The sequence below is a fragment of the Mobula hypostoma genome, chromosome 4 (assembly GCF_963921235.1).
Source record: "Mobula hypostoma chromosome 4, sMobHyp1.1, whole genome shotgun sequence".
In the NCBI taxonomy this organism is placed as follows: domain Eukaryota; kingdom Metazoa; phylum Chordata; class Chondrichthyes; order Myliobatiformes; family Myliobatidae; genus Mobula; species Mobula hypostoma.
Genome location: NC_086100.1, coordinates 49,902,912 through 49,917,265, shown reverse-complemented (window position 1 = coordinate 49,917,265; position 14,354 = coordinate 49,902,912).

Genomic DNA, 14,354 nt, shown 5'->3' with positions numbered 1-14,354 from the left:
GGAAAAACTACTGCAAGTTGGAGAAATCGATGTTCATGCCATCCAGTTGGAGGCTACCTAAACAGATTATGAGGTTTTGCTCTTTCAACGTCAGGGTGGCTTCATTATGGCAGAAGAGGAGGCCATGGACTGACATGGCAGAATGTGAATGGGTATAGGATAGTGGCCTTTTCTTTTGCAAAAATGAGGCCAGGCTGAAGGAGCATCACATCACATTCTGTCTAGGTAACCTCCAACCTGATGGCATGAACAGTGATTTGTCCACCTCTGGTAATTCACCCCCCGCTTCAATTTCCCAGCCTATCAGCTCCCCCGGTGCCCCTTCTCCTTCCCTTCCTCCTATCAAATTCCTTCTTCTCCAACCCTTTAGTTTTTCCACCTATCACCTCCCAGCTTCTTACTTCAATCCCTCCTCCAGCCATCTGGCTGCACATATCACCTTCTAGCTTGTCCTGTTCCCTCTTCCCCACCTTCTTATTCTGGCATTACACTCCCCTCCCCCACTTCCAGTCCTGATGAAGGGTCTTAGCCTGAAACGTTGACTGTTTATTCATTTCCATAGATGTTGCCTGTCCTGCTGAGTTCCTCCACCATTGTGTATGTGTTGCTCTGGATTTCCAACATCCATAGAAACTCTTGTGGTTATAATTTTCTCTCTCCAGTCATATCAGGTGTCAAGTATTTTAAGCAAAATACTTAAAGAAAAGCAATTCAAAAAGTCGTTCTATGTGGAAACTAACTTATTCTCCATCATGCCTCGAATCACAGGCAACATTTTTAAATGCTATTTAAATGTGCCTGTAGTTGAATTTGGCTTTTTGTTTTAAAACTTTTGAATTGCGTATTTTAGTTTATAATTCTAATAACACAACGTGTTAATTTAATTTCAGTTGGAGTTTATTCCAGAAAGGAGATATTTAATTTTAAAAAGATGCACGGAAAGTTTGGAATTTCCATCAAGCAGAATGCTATTTCCATAAGACCATAAGATATAGAAGTAAAATTGGGCCATTTGGCCCATCGAGTCTGCTCCACCATTTCATCACAGCTGATCCAATTTTCCTCTCAGCTCCAATCTCCTGCCTTCTCCCCATATCCCTTCATTCCCTGACAAATCAAGAATCTGTCAACCTCTGCCTTAAATATACGTACACACTTGGCCTCCACAGCTGCCCGTGGTGATGAATTTCACAGATTCACCACTCGCTGGCTAAAGCAATTCCTCATCTCTATTCTCAAAGGACACCCCTCTATTCTGAGACTGTATCCTCCAGTCTTAGACTCTTCCTCCACATCCACTCTATCAAGGTCTTTCACCATTCAATAATTTTCAATGAGGTCTCCCCCCATTCTTCTGAATTCTAGTGAATACAGGCCCAGAGCCATCAAATGCTCTTCATATGACAAGCCAATCAATCCTAGAAACATTTTTGTAAAACTCTGTTGAATCCTCTCCAGTTTCAGCACATCCATTCTAAAGTAAGAGGCCCAAACCTGCTCACAATACTCCAAGTGAGGCCTTACCAGTGTTTTAAAAAGTTTCAACATTACACCCTTGTTTTTATATTCTGGTCTTCTTGAAATGAATGCTAACATTGCATTTGCCTTCCTGACCACAGACTCAAACTGCAAGTGAACCCTTAGGGAATCCTGCTCAAGGACTCCCAAGTCTCCTTCCACCTGAGTTTTCTTTAGTATTTTTTCTCCATTTAGAAAATAGTCAACCCTTTCATTTCTTCTACCAAAGTGCATGACCATGCACTTCCTGAAACTGTTTTCTATCTGCCATTTCTTTGCTCATTCTCCTAATCTGTCTCAGTCCTTCTGTAGCCTCTCTACTTCCTCAAAACTACCTGCCCCTCCACCTATCTTCATATTGTTCACAAACTTTGCAACAAAGGCATCAATTCCATCATCCAAGTCACTGTCAAATAATGTAAAAAGAATTGGTCCCAACACGGACCCCTGTGGAACACCACCAGTCACTGGCAGCCAGCCAGAAAAGGCTCTCTTTATTCCCACTCTTTGCCTCCTGCCAATCAACCATTGCTTTATCCATGCTAGAATCTTTCCTGTAGTACTCTGGGCTCATAGCTTGTTAAGCAGCTTTACGTGTGGCACCTTGTCAATGGCCTTTTGAAAATCAGAGTACACAACATCAACCAGTTCTCCTTTGTCCATCATTCTTGTTATTTCTTCAAAGAATTCAAACTAATTTGTCAGGCAAGATTTTCCCTTGAGGAAACCATGCTGACTACGGCCTATTTTATCATGCACTTCTAAGTAAGAATTTCAAACCATAATTCTTACTTTACAGATAGATGCAATCCTTTTTTTTGCTAAGGAATAGTACATAATGTTCTTGTCATATAACACAATGAAATATAAAAGTCCTTATGTAATTCCAGTTATACAAATGCTAGCATTCCACATACGATGAAAGATTTTCTGTTAAAACTCATTCCCGGATAGCTCTGTTGGTGCACCGTAAGGTTATTTCAGAGCACTGTTCACTGGCCCCTCCTTCAAAGGAATAAATTTTGGATATAACATGCTGATTCTTCATTCAACAACAGAATCAAATTGGCACTTAAGACTGAAATTGCTTACAATGCAAATACACCAGTTCTAGACGAACACAGTGATTGAAGCAGTGTCTATGGAGACTAAAGACATAAACTGGTGTTTTGGGCTGAGACCCTACACCACAACTAACACAAAAGAGGAGTAATTGCCAGCACATATCAATATGGGTTGGGATGGGGCGGTAACAGAGGTCAGTGATTATATTTCTACCGGATGGGAAGGGAATGATGGACAAATCATTTTGCCTTCATACTGTATATTTAATTTCAATTATAATGTCTTAGATCAGCATTTCACAAAGTTTTTGCTCTGGAGAAACGGTTGAAATAATTTTCAGGTGTCAGGGACCTACAAAACCCTACAAAAAAATTATTATATCTAGAGCTCACGGTACATTAATGTGATCAGTAAGTTGTAGATATAATAATTGTCAATGCTCTTTTGAGTAGAGAATGAACTTTTAGCCAACCTTTCTTGATCAAAAGACAGATAGTTAAGCTTAGATTACCTTTCGTGAAATTAATCTCTTTCTTTCCCTTTTCATAAATTTAAAAAACTTAGAAAGCAAACATAATAACTTTCTCAATTCTGGGTCAAACTTGAGATAAGCACACATGGATTACACCTCCAACTGAAATGAGATGATTTCTATCCTCGCTGTTGATGCTTGTTAAACAACGAAAAGCTTCTTCACACATGTAATAAGTTGAAAACTGCAGCAAGACATCTGCTGCCTTCTTGTGAATGGCAGGGTACCCTTCTTTCACAGAAATCCAGAACTTGCCCAGGGGCAGGTCAATAAATCTAATCTTGAGCATGCGATCAGACTGCGGCTCACAAAGTTCTTCCTCTTCTCTCAAAGTCAAGTTCTCAGGCTGAGCTGAACATTCAGAGAAAAGATCCCTCACCCAGTCATACATTTGTATTGAAAAGAAGAAAAATACTGTAGACTTTTGTTCTGCAGTTCTTCCAGGTGGTTTTCAATAAGACTTGAGACTTTCTGATATCCTTCCTCACTCTCAAGTCCCAAGCAGCAGTGGAAACATTTCAAGATTTCCTTTTGCAGCATGATTCTTCCAAAGATGCAGTTTCCTTTTAACTCCAAGAATCTTGTCACTTGAGTCAAAATGTTTTCTCCAGGGCCTTGCAAAGACTTGTTCAAGTGGTTCATATGATGTCTGTTAAGTAGGTTGGTTTCTGCAGCTAGTCTTCATCTTCAAAGCACTCAGCAAAATCTGGCCTACTATTTTGTTGAAAGTACCCCTGCAATTCACCTTTCAGCTGAAACACCCTGTTGAGAACTCTTCCTCTGCTAAGCCACTGGATTTCTGTATGTAGCAGGAAATTGGTGTGCTCTTTGTCCAGGTTTTCACACAGTTTTTTAGACATTCTCAAGTGAACTTGTCTTAAAGCTACTAAATAACTTGCTTCCTGAGTCCTTTTACTGACTGTGACTTTATTTTCAAAACCTTTAATCTGCTTGTTTTGAGATTCCAATTGTTGTTTAAAATAATCAGCACTTCTACGTGGCATATGGCTGTGATTTGTAGTTAAGTATCTTTTCAATTCTGCTGCATTTGTAAGTTGTTTGTCACAGACTAGGCACAACAAATAGGACAACTTGGATCACCAGTCCATGTAAAACCCATTGGTAAGTAGCTTTCATTGTAAAGACAGACTTTTGTTGTGTCCATTGTTGTACTAGTGCAATGAAATGACTCAGAAGACTCTAATTCTTCATCATTACCCTTACCAGAATTGTCCATAAGCCTAGGCCTAGAATCTTCTTCTTCCATCTCACACCTCCTCTACCACACTGGACCATCTTCAGAATGAAAATTTCCCCTGCAGTTTTCTACTATACTGGTAGTTTGTTTGCTCCCATAAGTCAGTCAGCAGCGCGTAGGGGAAAGTCGGAGGAGATAATTCGAGAGGGAGAGGCTGATGTCACAGCCCAAATTGGGCAAGTCCACTCAGTGTTTGGAAAATGCACTTCACACTCCCCATCAGCCTGCCGTCCTCCCCTCCGTGCAATACAGTGCTCACTATCAGCCGATCGTCCACTCCTCCATGCAGTACAGTGCTCAACAATTATCAATGGCCTCCCCTATCTCGTGCCAAACATTGAGAATGGACCCAACCAAGCAAACGCAGTCCAACTGGGCACTGCCATACTGAGCCGAGAGACCTCTAACGAGATTGCTAACAGCGTGGCTTAGTCACTGCTCACCACTGTGATCACTAGCACCGTGCGATGCACTCAGTTCAAAATACAATGTTTTTTTTAATCATGATCTCTCGCAGAATCTCTAGCAACCTCATACGGAACCCAAGGGCTCCAGGAACCCCAGCTGAGAAACCTGGTCTAGATCCTGCACGTGGCAAAAGTTTATAGCCAGGCTAATTTGACCTGTTGCTCACCCCTGTTTGTTTGGTAGTTATGTTCTAAAAATAAAGCTTTCCAATTGATGTTCCCAAGTATTACGGCACTTGGTTCATTAATCTTTCAACTCAAAACAATTCACTTTCTGGGTTTCACATCTAAAACTGAATGGTAGATTTTAGGAAGCTCTGCTATTGAAGCATAAAAGCCTTCTTAATATAAATCAAAATGGGGGAGGAATATGAGAGAAAGTTTAAACAGAAACATCAATGGTCAAATATATTAAATAAAATGAGCCAGATAAAGAAAGTAAAAGATAAAGGATGGAAAGAAGATTACATACAGCAAAAACAAGTAAATATTTGTTTTTAAATTTATTTTAGCTGCATGGATTCATCGCAAGATTAGTGATGCTCCCAGCATTTGAATCGTCTTACGATTTTATCAACTCCTTTAACATCTAGACCTCCCATGTATCTGAGGCTAATTGGATTATCCATTATGTAATTAGCTAAAGCATAACAGAAATATGGTTAATGCTTAGCCTTCTGTATTTGTTCAGTGGCTGAGGGATTTCTTTTTTACTAAATTGCACTTAAGTGTTTCAAAGCAGGAACATCCTGAGGTTTAAACCTGTGGACATGATGAGATGGCTTAGACCTGAATATCACAATTAGGTTTTCATGCCCTTAGACTTTCTTTACTGTTGCCCAACGCTGCCTTGAGCCAGTGCACTGGGTCAGGAAGTGGTACCCCAGCTGGGGAAGTTTGTGGAGAGGAAATGATCCAGAAATTCATTTGTATAATAGCAGCAGAGGATCTATTAGGAGGAAAGGGAGATGGAAAAAGGAACACCAGAGTTCAGGGCTAAGTCAGGTTTAAACACAGCCTCCAATATTAGGAGAAATTCTGATTCAGAGAAGCACATAATTTGGCATGGGAGTTGCCAGGAGGCAGAGTGTGGATCGGTTCAGGTGTGGATGAGGACATGGAGTAAAGAAAGGGACTGAAGGAGTTTATATACATGATTGGTAATTTTAAATCTGCAGCATCCTGTGGCAGAAGTCGAAAGGATCGGTATGTGTAAAGGTGATTGGAAATTTTTGCAGGGTACAGTTTGTGCTGTAGAGCTTTGAACATGATTAGAGAGTGGGAGGTGAGGAGACACATTGAAAGACCACAAGATTGACAGAAGAGGGCATTTTACATTGGGGAGAGAAAAACCTTTAATGATTTCCATTTTTCCATAATCCCTCATGACACAGAAGGAAACTATTTCCATAAGACCGTCAGATACAGGAGCAGGATGAGGCCACTTCTCCCATTGACTCTGCCCTGCCATTTCATCAGAGCTGATCCATTTACCCTCTCAGCCACTACCTCCTGCTTTCTCCCTGTAGCTCTTCATGCCCTGACTAATCAATCTTTGCCTCGAATGCACATAAAGACTTGGCCTCCGCAGCTGCCTGTGGTAATGAATTACGCAGATTCACCACTCTCTGGCTAAAGAAATTCCTCCTCATCGCCATTCTAAAAGGACGTCCTTCTATTCTGAGGCTGTGTCCTCTGTTCTTAGACTCTTCCGCCATAGGAAACATCGTCTCCACATCCACTCTATCAAGGCCTTTCACCATTCAATAGTTTGAAGTCCAGTGAGACTGTATTGGCTCACAGACCCATCCCATTCCTCACTATATTTTGCTGTAGCCTATTCTCTTCACATTTCCAACAGCTTCCACCTCTTCTCCCCCAAGATTACACCACTTACCTACATACGGAGGCCAGTTTGCAATGTCCAGATTGATTACTAAACCATATATCTTTGGGGATGTTGGAATGCCTTGAGGGTGCCATGTAATCCTCAGAGGATGTACAAATTTCACACAGAGAGCACCTGAGGTCAGGACTGAACCTGGGTTGCTGGAACTTTGAGGCAGCAACCTGAAACTTATGTCTGTTTTGTAAACTAGGAACAAGATATAATAGAAGTAAAATGCATAGATACTGTTATATTGCAGGGTTCATGCTACCGATATGGGAGCAAATTTTTAGGCAATAATGTATACACAGCTTAATCATGTAAAACAATTAAGATCTACCAGTATTAATAAAGCATTTAAAATGTGCAGCTTTTAATCTCATTTCACATTTCATTATACACATGGAAATATGTGCACATATAACAATCCTTTGCACATCTGTGCTATAATGTTCCATGGTCTCTGTTCTACCACAGAAACATGCAAATATGTTAGTCTTCTTCACAAAATGAGAAAGAAAAAAATAACTCCCAGGTGGGGAAATGGCCCAGCAAGCTGGTTAGCCTGGTTATTATCATGAGAAGCAACTCACAGGCTGTATTAATGGGAAACTCCTGCTGGTTGTTCTAGGTTGTTATACGAATTGAATATCACTGTATCTTATAAATCACTAAAGACATTCCCACACTACAAGACCTCGCTAAAATCATTTTCTGAAGAAGATAAGGAAGAGTGAGCTTTGGTACCTGGTACAGCATGTTTAATAAAGCTGAAGTAAAACTGAATTGTGCTGCTTTTCTTGGAAGAGTGTATTTGTAAATAACATGTGCAAATTTCTAAACCCATAGCCTGAATGATTAATGCACAAAAAACTACATTAGACTAAAAATAAATCACAGTATTACTGACAGCTTGTCAATTTTAAAATAAAAGATGTATAACAACAATATTGTTTTTCAAAACATGAATCACTTCATTCTTCAGGGTAGAAATGAGTTTCTGGATGCTACAGTTAAGTGCACGATATAGTTTCAGAGCCCAGTGGAAATAAATAACAAAAGAGCAGACAATACTAAAGTGGGTGTTTAGCAGAGAAAACCAAAGGAGGGTTTCTGTTCCTTCATGTTCAAATATATGATGTGAGACATAAAGTGTAAAACATCACAAAGTCCTATGGTTGCTATATCAGTAACAGTTAAATATTATTTTGCATAAAATGCAGCTTAAATGTTGTATACAGTGCAGAGACAGAGGGTGGAAGGTCTCATGCTATCCATTCGAAGTAGGCTGCCGTGGGTTTACTGCGTTCACTCTCCCGAAGTGGCTGTGTGACCTTGGCTTCACTAGAAGAGAGATCAAGTCAACCAGCAGGGCTGTAGCTGAGGCAGCAGAGAAAGGATCAGCATGGGTGTGGACCAAGTATGTCCAGAGGGGCAGATAGTCAGACAGTGTATACATATCTTGTAAACCCTTCAGTAGTTGCATAGACACCTGAAGAGCAGACTATCTGTTGGATGGAAGTGACCAACAACTCTGAAAGAGGCAGATGCCAAGTTTTTAAGCTCACCAGTGGGAGGTGGTGCTTTAGCACTGCTGGCCCACCACCTCGAGGGGGGTCTTGATCATAAGCAGGCTGAAACTCCTGAAGACAGGTGGCAGATCAACTGATGATCCCACTGGTGATAGCACAGGACAGTTAACATCTTAGTCCACGTGTATTTTCAATTCAATTATCACAAAGTCCTATGGTTGCTATAACAGTAACAGTTAAATATTATTTTGCATAAAATGCATCTTAAATGTTGTATAATCAAAATAAAATTACGATGCACTGCAATTTCCTGTCATACGTATCTGTTTAATATGTCTGATGTAAGTAGTTATTTCCTCAAGCAATGAAGGATCCTCTGCAGCGATGATTATTTAGGATCTATAAAGAAACATAATAGAGTACAAAGCATGCATTTGAAATAAAGTTGCATTTTCTGTTTTTTCTTCTTATACTACAGGTTGAAAGTTGAAAGCCAATTGTTTTTTTTATTATGTATGGTTGTGTCATTAGTGTGTAGAAGTGTGATCCATTTAATGGAGTTATGCTCTTGCCAGCATTTAATCAGTATGTTCTATGAGAGTGTGTTGGTTGTCCATCAATTTCAACAATGACAATTGTGTTTGTGCAGCTCATCTGATGTGTGTTTGGAGGTGACTTTAGAGACCAATTCTTGAATGGCATAGACGTTCACAGTGGGGACAAAGGAATTATCCTGATTCTGCAGGCATAGTTGTTGTTCTTCTGTCAGGCTGTCTCCAGGTCTATGTGACACATATCTAAGTTGCTATCAGAAAGTAACTATAAGATTATTTGACATGTAATGGACACAAGGATGTGCATTATTGTATTTAGCACAGATAAAAATCCATCTAATGTAAATTACATTATTTTGGAGCAGTATGCAAAATGTCTTGCCATTTAATACATTTCATGATATCTAAAAAACTCTTAATGCAATAAAATATTTTAAACTGCACTGAGTTATAAAGGCAACTACTACAGGAAGCTATGATAGATTGTAATCAGATAAATAATCTGTTGGTTTTTTTCTAGTTAACATAAGCACATTGACTATGGCTTCTGTTTGAGCTGTCCCTCAGTACCTTTCATATCTCGTAATGGAACATGAAGATGGACTTCACGGAGGCACATCTCATTAAAACAACAGGATATCTGACAGAAACAAGAATCACCAAAAGCTATTAGGCTAGAATTCTTGACTTCAGGGAAAGGTTCGGAGTCTATCACAACCAATTGGTAAAATTCTGCCCACTATATGACAGCCTTATATAAATTAGTATTATTTTTTTTTCTTTATTTCAAAAACGTTGCATGTGATGCAGCTGCTTTTATATCAGGATCCTGTTTAAATGTAATTGGTGACCTATTGGTGTTAACTGCAAACCCCTGGAGGCTGCTCATTGATTCAGAGTGGCGTATTCACACAATAGTAATAAGTTGGAATCCCTTAAAAGGGCAACGTCATTTTCAGTGGTGGTTCATATAAGGATGGGTTGGAATAGAGCCGGACAATGGGGTAGGAGTCATATCACTGGGAGGCAGTCCATTCAGCACTAGAAATTGCCAGGATGAAGAGTTGTGTATTTGGATCAACACACACAAAATGCTGGATGAACTCAGCAGGCCAGACAGCATCTATGGAAAAGAGTAAACTTTTTTGTTAGTCAACAGTCCTGATGGGGCGGGGGTCCCAGCCCGAAAAGTCGACTGTTTACTCTTTTCCATAGACGCTGCCTGGCCTGCTGAGTTCCTCCAGCATTTTGTGTGTGTTGTTTTGGATTTCCAGCTTCTGCAGATTTTCTTGTGTTTAGGGTATTTGGATATCCTCTCTTCATTTACTCCCACTTACTTACAGTGGTTGTGCTGGTAAAGTTTTAATTTCGGATTGCCAGACTCCAGCTCAGATCTGGGAATGACATTGGTCCAAAGTTATACAACATGCAACAAATAAGTGTTGCACTAATTTTTCTTCCTATATTGGAAGAAACAATCAGATGTACCCAGCTGGGAACCATTCCTTGATGACTCCTATTCAAAAAGGCTCCAGTTAAACTACAGATTATTTCCACTCCCTGGAACAAGCTTACAACAGAAACCCTGAATTGTTTTTCAGGACGAAGTTTTTTTTTTCCACATTTAATCAGTATCTGCTTGCCCTATTCAAAGCACAGCAGCAAGTCGTCTTGGTACACTTGGCCAACATTCATCTCTCAGACAACACTGAAAACAATAATAACAATTCAATCATCTTATATATTATTTATGCAAAGCTGTTGTGTGGAAGTAGACTGACACATTAGCCCATGTAGCTATAGTGAATGCTCTTCAAGTATAATTAAATCAGCTGTGAAGTGGTTTAGGATGGCTTGAGAATGTGATAGATGCCAATCAAATGCACATTGATTCTTGAGTCTTCTCTTTGCCTGAAGTATAATGACATTATGGTCAGCATCTACTGTGAGAACAAAATTCCGGTTTCCATGTAATGGCTTTTCAAATCTACATTAAAAAGCCCTTACATTTTGTTTCTGTCCTTCTGAATGCTATCTGAGCTACAGCACTTTCTGTCTTTGTTTCAGATTCCCAGCCATTGCAGCATTTTGCTTAGGTTGCATAGAATAAGAATACAATAAACCATCACCTGAAGATTATCCTTGGGCAAGACTGAACAGTAGTTGACAATATGAAATGAAAATTAATTGGCAACATTTTACTGCAGATTGAGAAGTGCTGAGAATATACTACTGTGTATTCCCCATAAGAAGGTAAAATTCTAACTCATATCTATTAAATTACACAGAAATCCAGGCAAAAGAAAAAACATCCAAAAAATGTTGCAATCTCTTAGATTTGCAGTAATTAGCAGTGGATGAATAACACAATTACTTGATTTAGAGAGAGATGGATAATTACAGCATTTGAATGTAGAGAGAGCATGTATTTGAGAAATAGTCAAAACATAAGAATGCGGAAGAAAAATTGTGTATTGAATGTTGACAGCCTGTCACATTGACACTTCAAAACTACAACTGTTTTATTTTACATCATAATAATCATAAACTGCTGAAGATGGAAGCTCTAGGATTGGCGCAAAGTTATCAATCCTGAGTAATGATGAAAACCCAACCTTAGCTGGATTTGTATTGCTAAGGGAATGCATCAGCTTCAGATTCTTATCCCCACCACATCCTTACAGGTGACGTAAATGCACTGTAATTGTACATCTACACCAAAGCTAATGTTTTGAAGTTGAGCCTTCCACTAAATGTGAGAACCTGTAGAAGAGTAATTTTACTTCCTTTATCTTCGTTTAGCTCAATTTACTCAGGCAAACAAATACAGGTTTCCCCCGCTATCCGAAAGTAGAGCGTTCCTATGAAACCTTTTGTAAGCCGAAATGGCGTAAAGCGAAGAAGCAATTACCATTAATTTATATGGGAAAAATTTTTGAGCGCTCCTAGACCCAAAAATAACCTACCAAATCATACCAAATTACACATAAAACCTAAAATAACACTAAGTTATAGTAAAAGCAGGAATGATATGATAAATACACAGCCTATATAAAGTAGAAATAATGTAAGTACAGTGTAATTTCACTTACCAGAATCGGGAAGACAGTGAGCACACTGGAAGGTTCACACATTTTTCTATCATACAGTTCTTTGGAAGCACTCAAAACATCCTGCAAACCTGCCCTGAACCTACGAGCCCTTTCAAAATTAAAGTCATACTTTTCTGCAATCATTGCAGCACTGTCAATCATAGCGAAAATCTCACACAGTTCAAAGCTATGGCAGCTTGATGCTGAGATGCTGAGTGCAGTTCCCGGGGAAGGAGCTTGGTGATGCCACTCTTGCTGCTCGGGGTGCACGCTGCCTCTGTACCGGCTCGCTGCAAAACAAACGCTGAACGCTATTTTCGCTTTCCACCACTCTTGCTGCTCGGGGTGCGCGCTGCCTCTATAACAGCTCGATTCAAAACAAACACTGAACGCTATTTTCGTTTTTCGCCTTTCTCGTAAAAGCAAAAATCCTCTTTGGATTTCTTTTGGTTAGTGCAAACAGGTACTAATGTAGGTCTTTCGTAAAAGCGAAGTGCTGCAAAGTGAACTTTCGAAAAGCCGGGGATACCTGTATAACCCATTTTTAAAACTGTGGCCATCCAAAATGTAAAACTGCATTATGTTAAGCATGGAGCCCACCCAATCTGAGAAACTTATTTCCCTGTTTTGAAAATGAATTTTATTTGTATCATTTAATACAGTGAGCAGAGGCTGACATTCTGCACAATGGAACTGGAACTAGACTGCATTAGAATTGAACTTGCAATTATTAGGAAAGCAATATGACTTCTATCCAAACATAACTTTTTTTTATAATCAAAGCATTTTTGGACAAACAGGTCTGAATTATACACTGCTAGCAATCATTGATCAGATTCAATACCAATATGACAGTTGAATTCCCAATGTTACAATGATAATCCAGATTTTACAATATTATGGGCTTTTGAGAATGGGAAAAAAAAACAGATAGATCCTCATAAGTGTAACCAGGTGACCGATGAATATCCATTTTTTATTGTTAAAGTGCACTTATATATTCACCTCGGTAATGTTAAAGTAATTGCATGTGCTTTAAAGAGAAAACAGTGATGTCAGTTTGCACGGGTGGAGTAGAACAAAGAGTTGCCATGTTCTAGAAAGGACAATGTTTGAATGCTTTTCCCAGGTTTGGTGAGGAAAGATTTTCACGAGTAAATTGATCAGCGCTAGAGAGCTTGATTGCGAAGTTCCTTCCTTGGCCTACTAGCCTATATGTGTTTGGAAGTTAAGCACACATGTTCCAAATATTTGCCACTACCGTATTGGTTCTGTATATTTTGTTTTAGTTATTTTCATACTGCAATGTTATAAAGGTGTAGTCTGAAGTTAAACTGAGATTGTAGTAGCGGGAGCTGTTATAATTTATCTTGTTGTTTTTATTTTGATACCCTCTTTCTGCAATAAAACATCTAAAACAGATAAAGGAATTTAAGACACAAAAAAGTATTTGTTGCCCTGCGTGTGCATCTTTCCCCAGGCTACAAAATTTGGTACCAGGAGTGGGGTAATTCCAAGCCAGTTTAGAGGGTTTTTGATTTTTGTATGCAGTACAGTATACAACACATTATACGGTAGTTCTGAAGATCAGGACAGCCACTCCAGCGTGAGGGTGAAGACATAAGAGAGTTTTCACATGCCCTAGCCCAAGCTCTTAACTTGCTGCTGAAGCGCTTCCCTGATTCTGTGGCCAATAAGAATGTGGTGCTCAGAGATCAATTTATAGAGGGCATCAGAGATTCTTCCCTTCGAAGGGAGCACCACCAGTTCGTGCAGAACAACCCCGAGTCCTCAATGATAGAAGTATGAGAGGAGGCTTGTCTGTGGTTTTCAGAAGAGTGCTCAGGATATGCAAAGACTGTAAAGTCAAAATGTAGCAGTATTCGGGCACAGTGCTCAACTCTCAGGAATCTAAGTCTGTCACTCCAGACGATGTCCTTAAAGTAGTCGCAGAGCAGGGCAAAACTATTAGTGAGTTGATCTGAGCAATGGACAATCTTGCTGTACAGAGAGGTGTTATACATGCTACTAGCAGTAGACCTAAGTTACAGCCTAGGTTCACAAAGGATGGACAACCAATATGTTTCAAGTGTCAGGTGGGAGGGCATGTTGCAAAGAATTGCCCACAGAAGCGAAGTGCTAAGAATGTAGAGCCTGAATCCTCCACCCCTCAGGTTGTTGTGAGTTGGGCAATTCGGGGGAACCTCAGAGACTCAGATAAGGTACAGCCATCCTGTGACCAGAAACATGTCCTGTTGTTGAGCTTAAGATATCAGGTGTCTCTGTCTGTTGTCTGTAGACACAGGCAGGCAGCTGAGCAGTTCTTTCAAGAATCCTTGAATGGAGAGGATGAGGATATGTTGTCCACTGCTGGCTGGCTTAGATTAAAGCTGCTAACAGTCTTGATATTCCTTTCTTTGGGTATCTAGAGCTAGAGGTTCAAGCGAT